The sequence below is a fragment of the Cherax quadricarinatus genome, chromosome 66 (genome assembly GCF_038502225.1).
Source record: "Cherax quadricarinatus isolate ZL_2023a chromosome 66, ASM3850222v1, whole genome shotgun sequence".
Lineage (NCBI taxonomy): Eukaryota > Metazoa > Arthropoda > Malacostraca > Decapoda > Parastacidae > Cherax > Cherax quadricarinatus.
The window spans coordinates 23229643-23242140 of record NC_091357.1 but is presented as its reverse complement, the minus strand read 5'-3'; the positions used below and the strand labels follow the sequence as shown (position 1 = coordinate 23242140).

At 42.1% G+C, this 12498-nt stretch overlaps 1 protein-coding gene across 5 annotated transcripts in view; it reads left to right on the top strand.

Annotated features, from left to right (window-relative positions):
* Positions 1-8834: 8834 nt before the first annotated feature.
* The window catches only part of LOC128704051 (HIRA-interacting protein 3), a 49258-nt gene continuing 45594 nt past the window's right edge, over positions 8835-12498 (top strand). For 2 of the 5 annotated variants that reach the window (XM_053799019.2, XM_053799018.2), the window contains exon 1: positions 9212-9520. The gene's annotated coding sequence lies outside the window, so the exon portion shown is untranslated. Of the gene's footprint in view, positions 8944-9211; positions 9521-12498 lie in introns of those variants that run through there. The other 3 variants (XR_011393869.1, XM_053799020.2, XM_053799021.2) reach the window with 2 other exon arrangements.

Here is a 12498-nt window from a genome sequence, read left to right as displayed (position 1 = left end):
TAACGACATATAGAATCCTGAGAGGAATTCACAAGGTGGATAGGGACATAATGTTTCAGAGATGTGACACAGCAACAAGGGGTCATAACAGTAAGTTGAAGACTCAGATGAGTCACAAGGATGTTAGGAAGTATTTCTTCAGTCACAGAGTTGTCAGGAAGTGGAACAATCTGGTGATTGATATAGTAAGTAAGTAAGTAAGTTTATTCAGGTATACACAAATACAGTTACAAAGAATTATCATACATAGCAGCATATGTGTAGAGAACCTAGGATAACCCAAAAAAGTCAGACAGAGTGACTTATTTCCATTGGGGTCCTTTTACCTTATTATTATAATATAAAGGTTATAATATTTTCTTATTATTCTACAATGAAGATAACATCTTATTATCATACTAAAAAGACTATCTACTACACCAAGGTCATTAAGACTATCTACAATACGAGGGTCATTACTAGGAATAAGGTAAAATTTACACGTATGTTAGCTAAAAAATAGAAAATCATTCCCCTCCCTTTCTGTAGCTACATTCATCAGACACCTTTTGGCACTCTTCTTGAACTGGTTCATGCTATGACTGGCTTTGACATGTGCGGGTAGTCTGTTCCATTCCTTTATTGCTGTACAATAAAAGGTGTTTGAAGCCTGGCCACTGACTGTGGGTACTACAAAGTTGTGCTCTCTCCCCCTAGTACTATGAGTGCTCTGGTTCCCAACCTTGACAAAATTGACAGCAAGATATTCTGGACATTGTTTGTGAGCAATTTTATAAACATGATTTATCTTCAGTTGTTTTACTCTGTCTTCAACATTCAGCATATCCAACTGTTGTAATTCATCCTGGCCTACATGTTCTCTTGGTCCCAGCCCCACGATGAATCTTACGATTTTGTTCTGGGTGATTTGCAGTCTATCTTTCATTTTTTTTGTCAAGGCAGAGTACCAAGAAGAGCAAGCGTAATCCATATGGCATTGTATAAGGGCTAGACATAGTGTCCTGCGAGCCTCAGTAGGTAGACACTGTGCTTGTCTATAGAGGAACTTAAGTTTGGCATTCGCTTTCTTTACTACACTGTTCCCTATCAATTCTCCTGACATGCATGGGTCAAAGGGGATTCCCAAATATTTTACTGATGAAACCAAAGTGATGGGCTGCCCATTACATTGAACATTAAAATTATTTACCCTTCTCAGTTTATGTTTCGTTCCAAAGAGAATGGCTTCAGTTTTCCCGAGGTGTAATGATAGTTTGTTGTCTACTAACCATTTGCTGCAGGACTCCAGTTCCAGTGTTAAAACATTAGCAATATCTTGTGGGTCTTTACCTGGCACTAACAGAGCACTGTCATCTGCATACAGTAGGAGTTTGCACTTGACACTGATAGGCATGTCATTGACATAACATAAGAATAATAAGGGACCCAGAATACTACCTTGGGGAACTCCACATGTTATCGGCAGGGGTTCTGATTCTGTTTTGTTGATTTTGACTATTTGTCTCCTGTTGCTAAGGTAGGACTTAAACCAGTCTACAGAACCTATACCGATAACTTGAAGTTTCTTACATAATATATTGTGGTTGACAGTATCGAAGGCCTTTTGCAGGTCTAAGGTTACCACACCTATGAGGTTCCCCTTTGACATTTCAGTTCTCAGGTAATCCATCAGATTAATAAGGGAGGTGTCGGTTGAGTAGGATCTTCTAAAGCCCGATTGATAGCTATGGAGAATGTTGTTGTCATTAAGGTACTTAACTACTTGAGAATATACCGCCCTCTCTAGAATTTTAGATATTATACTGAGTATACTAACAGGCCTATAGTTGCTTACATCAGACCTACTATTTTTCTTGAAGATAGGAGTAACTCTGGCCTCCTTGAACCCCTCCGGTACAGTATTAGTGGTGATTGATAGATTTATTATGTGAGCAATAGGGATTGACAGTTCAGAAGCACCATCTTTTAGGAACTTAGACGGGATGTTATCAGGGCCTGTGCTCTTAGTTGGGTTTAACCTGCTTAGTTCTTTTTGAATAAAGTCATGAGATACACTTACTAGTTGACAACTGTTTGGGGTTACCCCTTTATTGGTATAGTATGTTTGAAACTTATCAGAGTCTGTGTTAAAGGTATTTGATGCAGCTGGTAGTTTACTTACTAGTGTTGATGCAACAGATGTGTAGTATGAATTAAAGCAATCTGCCACCTTAGATGTTTCGTGGCATACCTCATTATCGATAGTGAGTACTATGTTAGACCTATCTACTGGCTTATGGCTATACCCCAACTGTTTTAGTTGTTGCCAGAGCTTTCTGGGGTTATGCTTATACTCTTCAATTTTTGAGCAGTAGTGCTTTGCCTTTGCTCCAGAATCCATGCATAGCTTTAAGAAGAGATACGATAAAGCTCATGGAGCAGGGAGAGAGCGGACCTAGTAGCAACCAGCGAAGAAACGGGGCCGGGAGCTGTGAATCGACCCCTGCAACTACAAACAGGCAAGTACAAATAGGTGAGTACAGGTTCAGCAGGCATCACAGGTTCAGCAGACATCATAGGTTCAGCCGTTGAGTTACACTAAGGTTTCACTGGGTTCCACTAAGGTTCCACTGGGTTCCACTAAGGTTCCACTGGGTTCCACTAAGGTTTCACTGGGTTCCACTAAGGTTCCACTGGGTTCCATTAAGGTTCCACTAAGGTTCCACAGGGTTCCACTAAGGTTCCACAGGGTTCCACTGGGTTTACCTGGAGTTTACCTGGAGAGAGTTCCGGGGGTCAACGCCCCCGCGGCCCGGTCTGTGACCAGGCCTCCTGGTGGATCAGAGCCTGATCAACCAGGCTGTTACTGCTGGCTGCACGCAAACCAACGTACGAGCCACAGCCCGGCTGATCAGGAACCGACTTTACCTGGAGTTTACCTGGAGAGAGTTTCGGGGGTCAACGCCCCCGCGGCCCGGTCTGTGACCAGGCCTCCTGGTGGATCAGCGCCTGATCAACCAGGCTGTTGCTGCTGGCTGCACGCAAACCAACGTACGAGCCACAGCCCGGCTGATCAGGAACTGACTTTAGGTGCTTGTCCAGTGCCAGCTTGAAGACTGCCAGGGGTCTGTTGGTAATCCCCCTTATGTGTGCTGGGAGGCAGTTGAACAGTCTCGGGCCCCTGACACTTACTGTATGGTCTCTTAACGTGCTAGTGACACCCCTGCTTTTCATTGGGGGGATGGTGCATCGTCTGCCAAGTCTTTTGCTTTCGTAATGAGTGATTTTCGTGTGCAAGTTCGGTACTAGTCCCTCTAGGATTTTCCAGGTGTATATAATCATGTATCTCTCCCTCCTGCGTTCCAGGGAATACAGGTTTAGAAACCTCAAGCGCTCCCAGTAATTGAGGTGTTTTATCTCCGTTATGCGCGCCGTGAAAGTTCTCTGTACATTTTCTAGGTCGGCAATTTCACCTGCCTTGAAAGGTGCTGTTAGAGTGCAGCAATATTCCAGCCTAGATAGAACAAGTGACCTGAAGAGTGTCATCATGGGCTTGGCCTCCCTAGTTTTGAAGGTTCTCATTATCCATCCTGTCATTTTTCTAGCAGATGCGATTGATACAATGTTATGGTCCTTGAAGGTGAGATCCTCCGACATGATCACTCCCAGGTCTTTGACTTTGGTACTTAGGTGCTTGTCCAGTTCCACTGGTTTCCACTAAGGTTCCACTGGGTTCCACTAAGGTTCCACTGGGTTCCACTAAGGTTCCACTGGGTTCCACTAAGGTTCCACTGGGTTCCACTGGGTTCCATTAAGGTTCCACTGGGTTACCTGGAGTTTACCTGGAGAGAGTTCCGGGGGTCAACGCCCCCGCGGCCCGGTCTGTGACCAGGCCTCCAGTTGGATCAGAGCCTGATCAACCAGGCTGTTACTGCTGGCTGCACGCAATCCAACGTACGAGCCACAGCCCGGCTGGTCAGGTACCGACTTTAGGTGCTTGTCCAGTGCCAGCTTGAAGACTGTCAGGGGTCTATTGGTAATCCCCCTTATGTATGCTGGGAGGCAGTTGAACAGTCTCGGGCCCCTGACACTTACTGTATTGTCTCTTAACGTGCTAGTGACACCCCTGCTTTTCACTGGCAGGATGTTGCATCGTCTGCCAAGTCTTTTGCTTTCGTTGTGAGTGATTTTCGTGTGCAAGTTCGGTACTAGTCCCTCTAGGATTTTCCAGGCATATATAATCATGTATCTCTCCCGCCTGCGTTCCAGGGAATACAGGTTTAGGAACCTCAAGCGCTCCCAGTAATTGAGGTGTTTTATCTCCGTTATGCGCGCCGTGAAGGTTCTCTGTACATTTTCTAGGTCAGCAATTTCACCTGCCTTGAAAGGTGCTGTTAGTGTGCAGCAATATTCCAGCCTAGATAGAACAAGTGACCTGAAGAGTGTCATCATGGGCTTGGCCTCCCTAGTTTTGAAGGTTCTCATTATCCATCCCGTCATTTTTCTAGCAGATGCGATTGATACAATGTTATGGTCCTTGAAGGTGAGATCCTCCGACATGATCACTCCCAGGTCTTTGACGTTGGTTTTTCGCTCTATTTTGTGAAAGGAATTTGTTTTGTACTCTGATGAAGTTTTAATTTCCTCATGTTTACCATATCGGAGTAATTGAAATTTCTCACCGTTGAACTTCACATTGTTTTCTGCAGCCCATTGAAAGATTTGGTTGATGTCCGCCTAGAGCCTTGCAGTGTCTGCAATGGAAGACACTGTCAAGCAGATTCGGGTGTCATCTGCAAAGGAAGACATGGTGCTGTGGCTGACATCCTTGTCTATGTCAGATATGAGGATGAGAAACAACATGGGAGCGAGTACTGTTCCTTGTGGAACAGAGCTTTTCACCGTAGCTGCCTCAGACTACTCTGTTGACTACTACTCTTTGTGTTCTGTTTGTCAGGAAATTATAGATCCATCTACCAACTTTTCCTGTTATTCCTTTAGCACGCATTTTGTGCGTTATTACACCATGGTCACACTTGTCGAAAGCTTTCGCAAAGTCTGTATATATTACATCTGCATTCTTTTTGTCTTCTAGTGCATCTAGGACCTTGTCGTAGTGATCCAGTAGTTGAGACAGACAGGAGCGACCTGCTCTAAACCCATGTTGCCCTGGGTTGTGTAATTGATGGGTGTCTAGACGGGTGGCGATCTTGCTTCTTAGGACCCTTTCTCCATGTAAACTCCAGGTAAAGATTTTTATGATGTGGGATGTTAGTGCTATCGGTCTGTTGTTCTTTGCTATTGCTTTACTGCCCCCTTTGTGGAGTGGGGCTATGTCTGTTGGTTTTAGTAACTGTGGGACGACCCCCGTGTCCATGCTCCCTCTCCATAGGATGGTAAAAGCTCGTGATAGGGGCTTCTTGCAGTTTTTGATGAACACGGAGTTCCATGAGTCTGGCCCTGGGGCAGAGTGCATGGGCATGTCATTTATCGCCTGTTCGAAGTCATTTGGTGTCAGGATAATATCAGATAGGCTTGTGTTAACCAAATTCTGTGACTCTCTCATAAAAAATTAATTTTGATCTTCGACTCTCAGTCTGGTTTGCGGCTTGCTAAAAACTGAGTCATATTGGGACTTGAGTAGCTCACTCATTACCTTGCTGTCATCTGTGTAGGACCCATCTTGTTTAAGTAGGGACCCAATACTGGATGTTGTTCTCGACTTTGATTTGGCATAAGAAAAGAAATACTTTGGGCTTATTTCGATTTCATTCTTCCCGCGATTCCTGACTCCTATAAGATTCCTTTAGCTTAAGTTCGATGTTTGCTATTTCTCTGACCAGTGACTCCCTACGCATTGCAGATATATTGGCCTCTTTTAGCCGCTCTGTTATTCTTTTCCGTCGCCTGTAAAGGGAGAGCCTGTCTCTTTCTATTTTCATCTACTCCTTTTTCTTAAAGGAATAAGCCTTGAGCATACATGGAGTGCCACCGAGTTAATCTGTTCTAGGCATAAGTTGGGGGTCTGTGTTGCTTAGTCTATCTTCCCAGCTTATATCGTTTAGGACTTGTTTTACTTGGTCCCACTTTATGTTCTTGTTATTGAAGTTGAATTTGGTGAATGCTCCCTCGTGACTAATCTCATTTTGTCGGTCTGGGGCTCCTCGCATACATGTCTGAACCTCGATTATGTTGTGATCTGAGTATATTGTTTTTTATATGGTGACATTTCTTATCAGATCATCATTGTTAGTGAAGATGAGGTCTAGTGTATTCTCAAGTCTAGTAGGCTCTATTATTTGCTGGTTTAAGTTGAATTTTGTGCAGAGATTTAAAAGCTCGTGTGTGTGTGAGTTCTCATCAGAGCTGCCTCCTGGTGTTATCACTGCAATAACATTATTTGCTATATTCCTCCATTTTAGGTGCCTTAGGTTGAAATCCCCCAGGAGCAAGATGTTGGGGGCAGGAGCTGGCAGATTTTCCAGACAGTGGTCAATTTTTGACAGCTGTTCTTGGAATTGCTGGGACGTTGCATCCGGAGGCTTGTAGACTACCACAATGACTAGGTTTTGGTTCTCGATCTTTACTGCTAAAACTTCCACTACATCATTTGAGGCATTAAGCAGTTCTGTGCAAACAAGTGACTCTTGCGATATACAGGCCAACCCCCTCCCCTTTGCTTGTTCACTCTGTCACATCTGTATAGGTTGTAACCTGGTGTCCATATTTCGTTGTCCAAGTGATCCTTTTTGTGGGTCTCTATGAAAGCCTCTAACATTGCATTTGCCTCTGGAAGCAGTCCACGGATGAAAGGTATTTTGTTGTTCATTGCTGGCTTTAGACCCTGTATATTTGCAAAGAAGAATGCCATCGGATTGGTGGTACTGGTGGGGGACTTTTTTTTCCGGCAATAGTATCTGTATCTGTTGGTTTGGAGTGGAGGCCATCGACTGTGGTTCCACTCCAGAAATGACTGGATTTGGCGTACGATTTCCGCCATTTCCTGCCAGTTTTTTTTCCTTCATGGCACTAAAAAACCTCTCCCTCTTGAGTGGCTGTGGCTACCCAGGTTTTCCCATGGCCTGGATGTTTTGTATCTTTTTGTCCCCTTTAGATGGTGTGCCTGGCAATTTAAGTTATAGCAGAGTCTTTCCTGTGCTGAAGAGGGGGACATTTCAGGGTGAAAAAGCTTACAGGAAGGGAGTTTGCATTTTCCTGTTGTCATATGGGCACGGCATTTTCTAGGGTGGTCAAAGTTGCACGTCCCATCTGTTTTTCCAGATTTCCCATGCCTGCAGATACCAAGTGCATAGTATGTGCACAGTGAACACTGGATGATAACAGCCATGGTGATATAGTGAACACTGGATGATAACAACCATGGTGATATAGTGAACACTGGATGATAACAGTCATGGTGATATAGTGAACACTGGATGATAACTACCATGGTGATATAGTGAACTCTGGATGATAACAGCCATGGTGATATAGTGAACACTGGATGATAACAGTCATGGTGATATAGTGAACACTGGATGATAACAACTATGGTGATATAGTGAACACTGGATAACTACCATGGTGATATAGTGAACTCTGGATGATAACAGCCATGGTGATATAGTGAACACTGGATGATAACTACCATGGTGATATAGTGAACATTGGATGATAACCGTGGTGATATAGTGAACACTGGATGATAACCATGGTGTTATAGTGAACACTGGATGATAACCATGGTGATATAGTGAACACTGGATAACAGCCATAGTGATATAGTGAACTCTGGATGATAACAGCCATGGTGATATAGTGAACATTGGATGATAACCGTGGTGATGTAGTGAACACTGGATGATAACAACCATGGTGATATAGTGAACACTGGATGATAACAACCATGGTGATATAGTGAACACTGGATGATAACAGCCATGGTGATATAGTGAACACTGGATGATAACAGCCATGGTATAGTAAACACTGGATGATAACAACCATGGTGATATAGTGAACACTGGATGATAACAGCCATGGTGATATAGTGAACACTGGATGATAACGATGGTGATATAGTGAACACTGTATGATAACAGCCATGGTGATATAGTGAACACTGGATGATAACAACCATGGTGATAGTGAACACTGGATGATAACCATGGTGATATAGTGAACACTGGATGATAACCATGGTGATAGAGTGAACACTGGATGATAACCATGGTGATATAGTGAACACTGGATGATAACAACCATGGTGATAGTGAACACTGGATGTTAACCATGGTGATATAGTGAACACTGGATGATAACCATGGTGATAGAGTGAACACTGGATGATAACCATGGTGATATAGTGAACACTGGATGATAACCATGGTGATATAGTGAACACTGGATGATAACCATGGTGATATAGTGAACACTGGATGATAACCATGGTGATATAGTGAACACTGGATGATAACCATGGTGATATAGTGAACACTGGATGATAACCATGGTGATATAGTGAACACTGGATGATAACCATGGTGTTATAGTGAACACTGGATGATAACCATGGTGATATAGTGAACACTGGATAACAGCCATAGTGATATAGTGAACACTGGATGATAACCATGGTGATATAGTGAACACTGGATGATAACAACCATGGTGATATAGTGAACACTGGATGCTGGAGTTATTTAGTCTAGTTGAACACTTTAGTGTGTCATTAGTAACTGGATGAGTATGTCTCTTGCTACATTATCATCATAGCATCATACAAATCATCACAAACTCCCTCGTCATGAATAATATATATAATAATATAAAGGTTACTTCATGCAGCCCCTTATAAGATGGTAGAATATTCGCCATTTTCCATTTATCAGTTTTCTCACCAGAAGCAAGATTTTGTGAATGTGTGAATATTTAGCCAGTAATATTGCAAGCCACGAACTTTAGGTAAATTATTTGTATTTGTTATTGTAATGTAATGAAGGTGATGGTTATGTGAAGATCATTAATTAATGTAGTGGTGAGATGTGTGTCCCAACATACAACACTCTTCTACACTTTAATGCTCCTTACACACACTTAAATTATCGCTAATTTACCTTATATAATCAGTATTTTGTATGTCTGCAGGTTAAATTAAACATCAATTAGGTGAATTTGAAGTGTTACTTAAAGTTATGATGTAGTTTGGTAGTGTTATAAAGATATATATATAAGTAGTAACAGTGTTGGATGAGGCTGGAGGCACAAGAAGCCACATTTGGCGCGCAACTTGTGGCGACTCACCTCTCACTCACACTAAAAATTTACCATCAATTTTTAGCTTTTGTAGTGAGTTTGGTGTGAGTGAGGAGCTTGGTGTGGCTTGTACATCAGGTGGTGGTGTGTGTTGAAGTGTATGTGCTGGCTTCCCTGGCCGCCATAACTCACTATACACATCTTCAGTTACTCAACCAAGTTGTTGTTGTTCTTGAATAATAACTCGAGGTGTTGTCTCAAAACTTTAAAAGAAGCATTGAGCTAGGTGAGGTGCCTTCTTATATGTTACTCTCTTTAATATGCATGAGCTGGTACTGGGGTTCAGGTTGATGGTAGAGATCAGACTAATAACTACATAACTTATCAATAATAATATATTTTAAGCTGATAATAACTAACGCCATTTTCACTTTATTTTAAAATAATTCAGTCTTAGCTCATACAACTTGATGCAATGATTGTTTTTTTTTTAACTTCAAGGGGTAGATATTGCCTCTTGATCCGAGGAATTGGATCTACCCCATGTTTAACACTAAATCCTTAGGGGTTCTGTAAAGCCCCTTAGGATTTAGTGTTCCCTTGAAATAATGAAAACTTAATTTCCCAAGAAGATACATTAGTTACAATAGTAACTTAGCAATGTATAATTCTATTATTATTATAATCAAGGGGAAGCGCTAAACCCGGAGGATTATACAGCGCCTGGGGGGGGGGGGATGTGGAAGGTATTCAGGCTTAATTCGGGGAACTGGAGCACAGATCCAATTCCCTAAATCAAGAGCCCCTCACCAACATCAAGGAACCTTCCTTGAGGGGACAAAAAAAAAACAATTGTTCTTAGTTATAAGCTAGGATTAAAACTAAGGTCATAATTTTTGTTTTCCTCTGACAAATGTTTTATATTGTACATAACATCCATGCTGAATGTTCTTTGGAAAAATAATTATTTTCTGTGCAAATTATTTGGAGGATGATAGGCAAAATAATAATATATATTATGTAAATTCTTTTTTATTATATTTTGTAATGGAAACAGTTGTATGTATTTTAGATGATAAGAAAGAAGCATTTTGATAAGTTGATTTTATAATGCAAATCGACCTAGCTTAACGTTCCCTAGACCAGTTTTAACGTTGTTAGTTAGGTTGGGTAGCATTAAGTTACAAACAATAAGGTCTTTTACCTAGGCACTAAATATATGCATCTCCATTCTATAATGCGCATAATTGAGAATTTACAAAAAAAAAAAAAATACTGTTTTTAATATGTGGCAATTCTTTACCTCTGAATGACCTGAAACTTGTGTATAGCATATAGTGAGTGGTAGAAGAAAATGCTCAAAACACTCGGAGAAGAATCCTGAGTTTTCCCTCGGGTATATATATTCTCTTCTTTGAGGATGAAGACCCCCAATCCAGTTTGAGACTAGGGTAACCAGAAAAAAAAGAAACACTTTCATCATCATTCATTCCATCACTGTCTTGCCAGAGGTGTGCTTACACCACAGTTAAAAATCTGCAACATATCAAGAGCCCTCCTTCAGAGTGCAGGCACTATACTTCCCTCCTCCAGGACTCAAGTCTGTCTAACTGGTTTCCGTGAATCCCTTTATAAAACCTGTTTGTCTCCAATTGCTCCTGTCTAACACGATCAGGCACGCATGCTGGAAATCAAAGCCCATAGCACACCAAACCTCCTTTACCCCCTCCCTCCCTCCATCCTTTCCTAGGATGACCCTTTCCCCGACTTCCTTTTACCACAGATTTATATGCCCTCTTAAGTCATTTTGTTTTGTTCCTTCCTTTCTAAATGTCCAAACCACCTCAACAACCCTTCCTCTGCTGTCTGGATAATACTTTTGGAAACCCTGCACCTCCTAATCTTCAGACTGGATTCTCTTCATTATATTCACACCACACATTGCCCTTAGACATGACATCTCCATTGTCTCCAGCCTTTTTGTTGCAACATTCACCACTCTGGTGGCCTGGTGGTTAACGCTCTTGCTTCACACGGTGAGGGCCTGGGTTCGATTCCCAGCCAGAGTAGAAACATTGGACGTGTTTCTTTCAACCTGTTGTCTATGTTCCCCATCAGTAAAATGGGTACCTGGGTGTCAGTCGACTGGTGTGGGTCGCATCCTGGGACACTGACCTAAGGAGGCCTGGTCACAGACCGGGCCGCGGGGGCGTTGACCCCCGGAACTCTCTCCAGGTAATCTCCAGGTAATCACCCATGCTTCATACCCATGTAAGAGTGTTGGTACCATTATACTCTCATACATTCTCCTCTTTGCTTCCATGGATAATGTTTTTGTCTCCACAGACTCTTCAGTGCTCCACTCGTCTTTTTCCCCACGTCAGTTCTGTGATTCGCCTCATCTTTCATAGACCCATCTGCTGACCAGTCCACTCACAAATGTCTGAATACATTCACTTCCTCCATACTCCCTCCCTCCAGTCTGATATCCAATCTTTCATTACCTAAATTTTTTGTTATCCTCATCACCTTGCTCTTTCCTGTGTTCACTCTTAATTTCCTTCTTTTACATACCCTTCCAAAGTTGTTCATCAACCTCTGTAACTTCTCTTCAGAATCTCCCAAAAGCACAGTGTCAGCAGCAAAAGCAACTGTAACAACTCGCACTTTGTGTTACATATTTTATTAATCCCACACCACTTTTCCAACACTTAAGCATTCACTTCTCTTGCAACTCCTATAAATACATATTGAACAACTATGGTGACATCACGCATCCTTGTCCAAGGCCTACTTTTACTCTAAAGTAATCTCCCTCTCTCTTATACACACTAACCTGAACCTCACTATCCTCATAAAAACTCTTTACAGCATTTAGTAACTTACTACCTATTCTATACACCTGCAACATCTGCCACATTGCTCTTCTATCCACTCTATAATAAGCCTTTTCTAAATTCATAACTGCAATGAAAACTTCCCTACCTTTATCTAAATACTGTTCACATATATGCTTCAATGTAAACACTCCCCTACCGGCTGCGGGGGCGTTGACCCCCGGAACTCTCTCCCGGTAAACTCCAGGTAAACTCATTCTAAAGCCTCCTTGTTCATCTGCAATCCTGCTCTCTGTTTTACCTCTAATTCTTTCAGTAATAACCCTGCCATACACTGTACTTGGTATACTCAGTAAACTTCTTCCTCCTATAATTTTTACACTTTTGTCCCCCTTCCCTTTATATAAAGGAACTATTCACACACTCT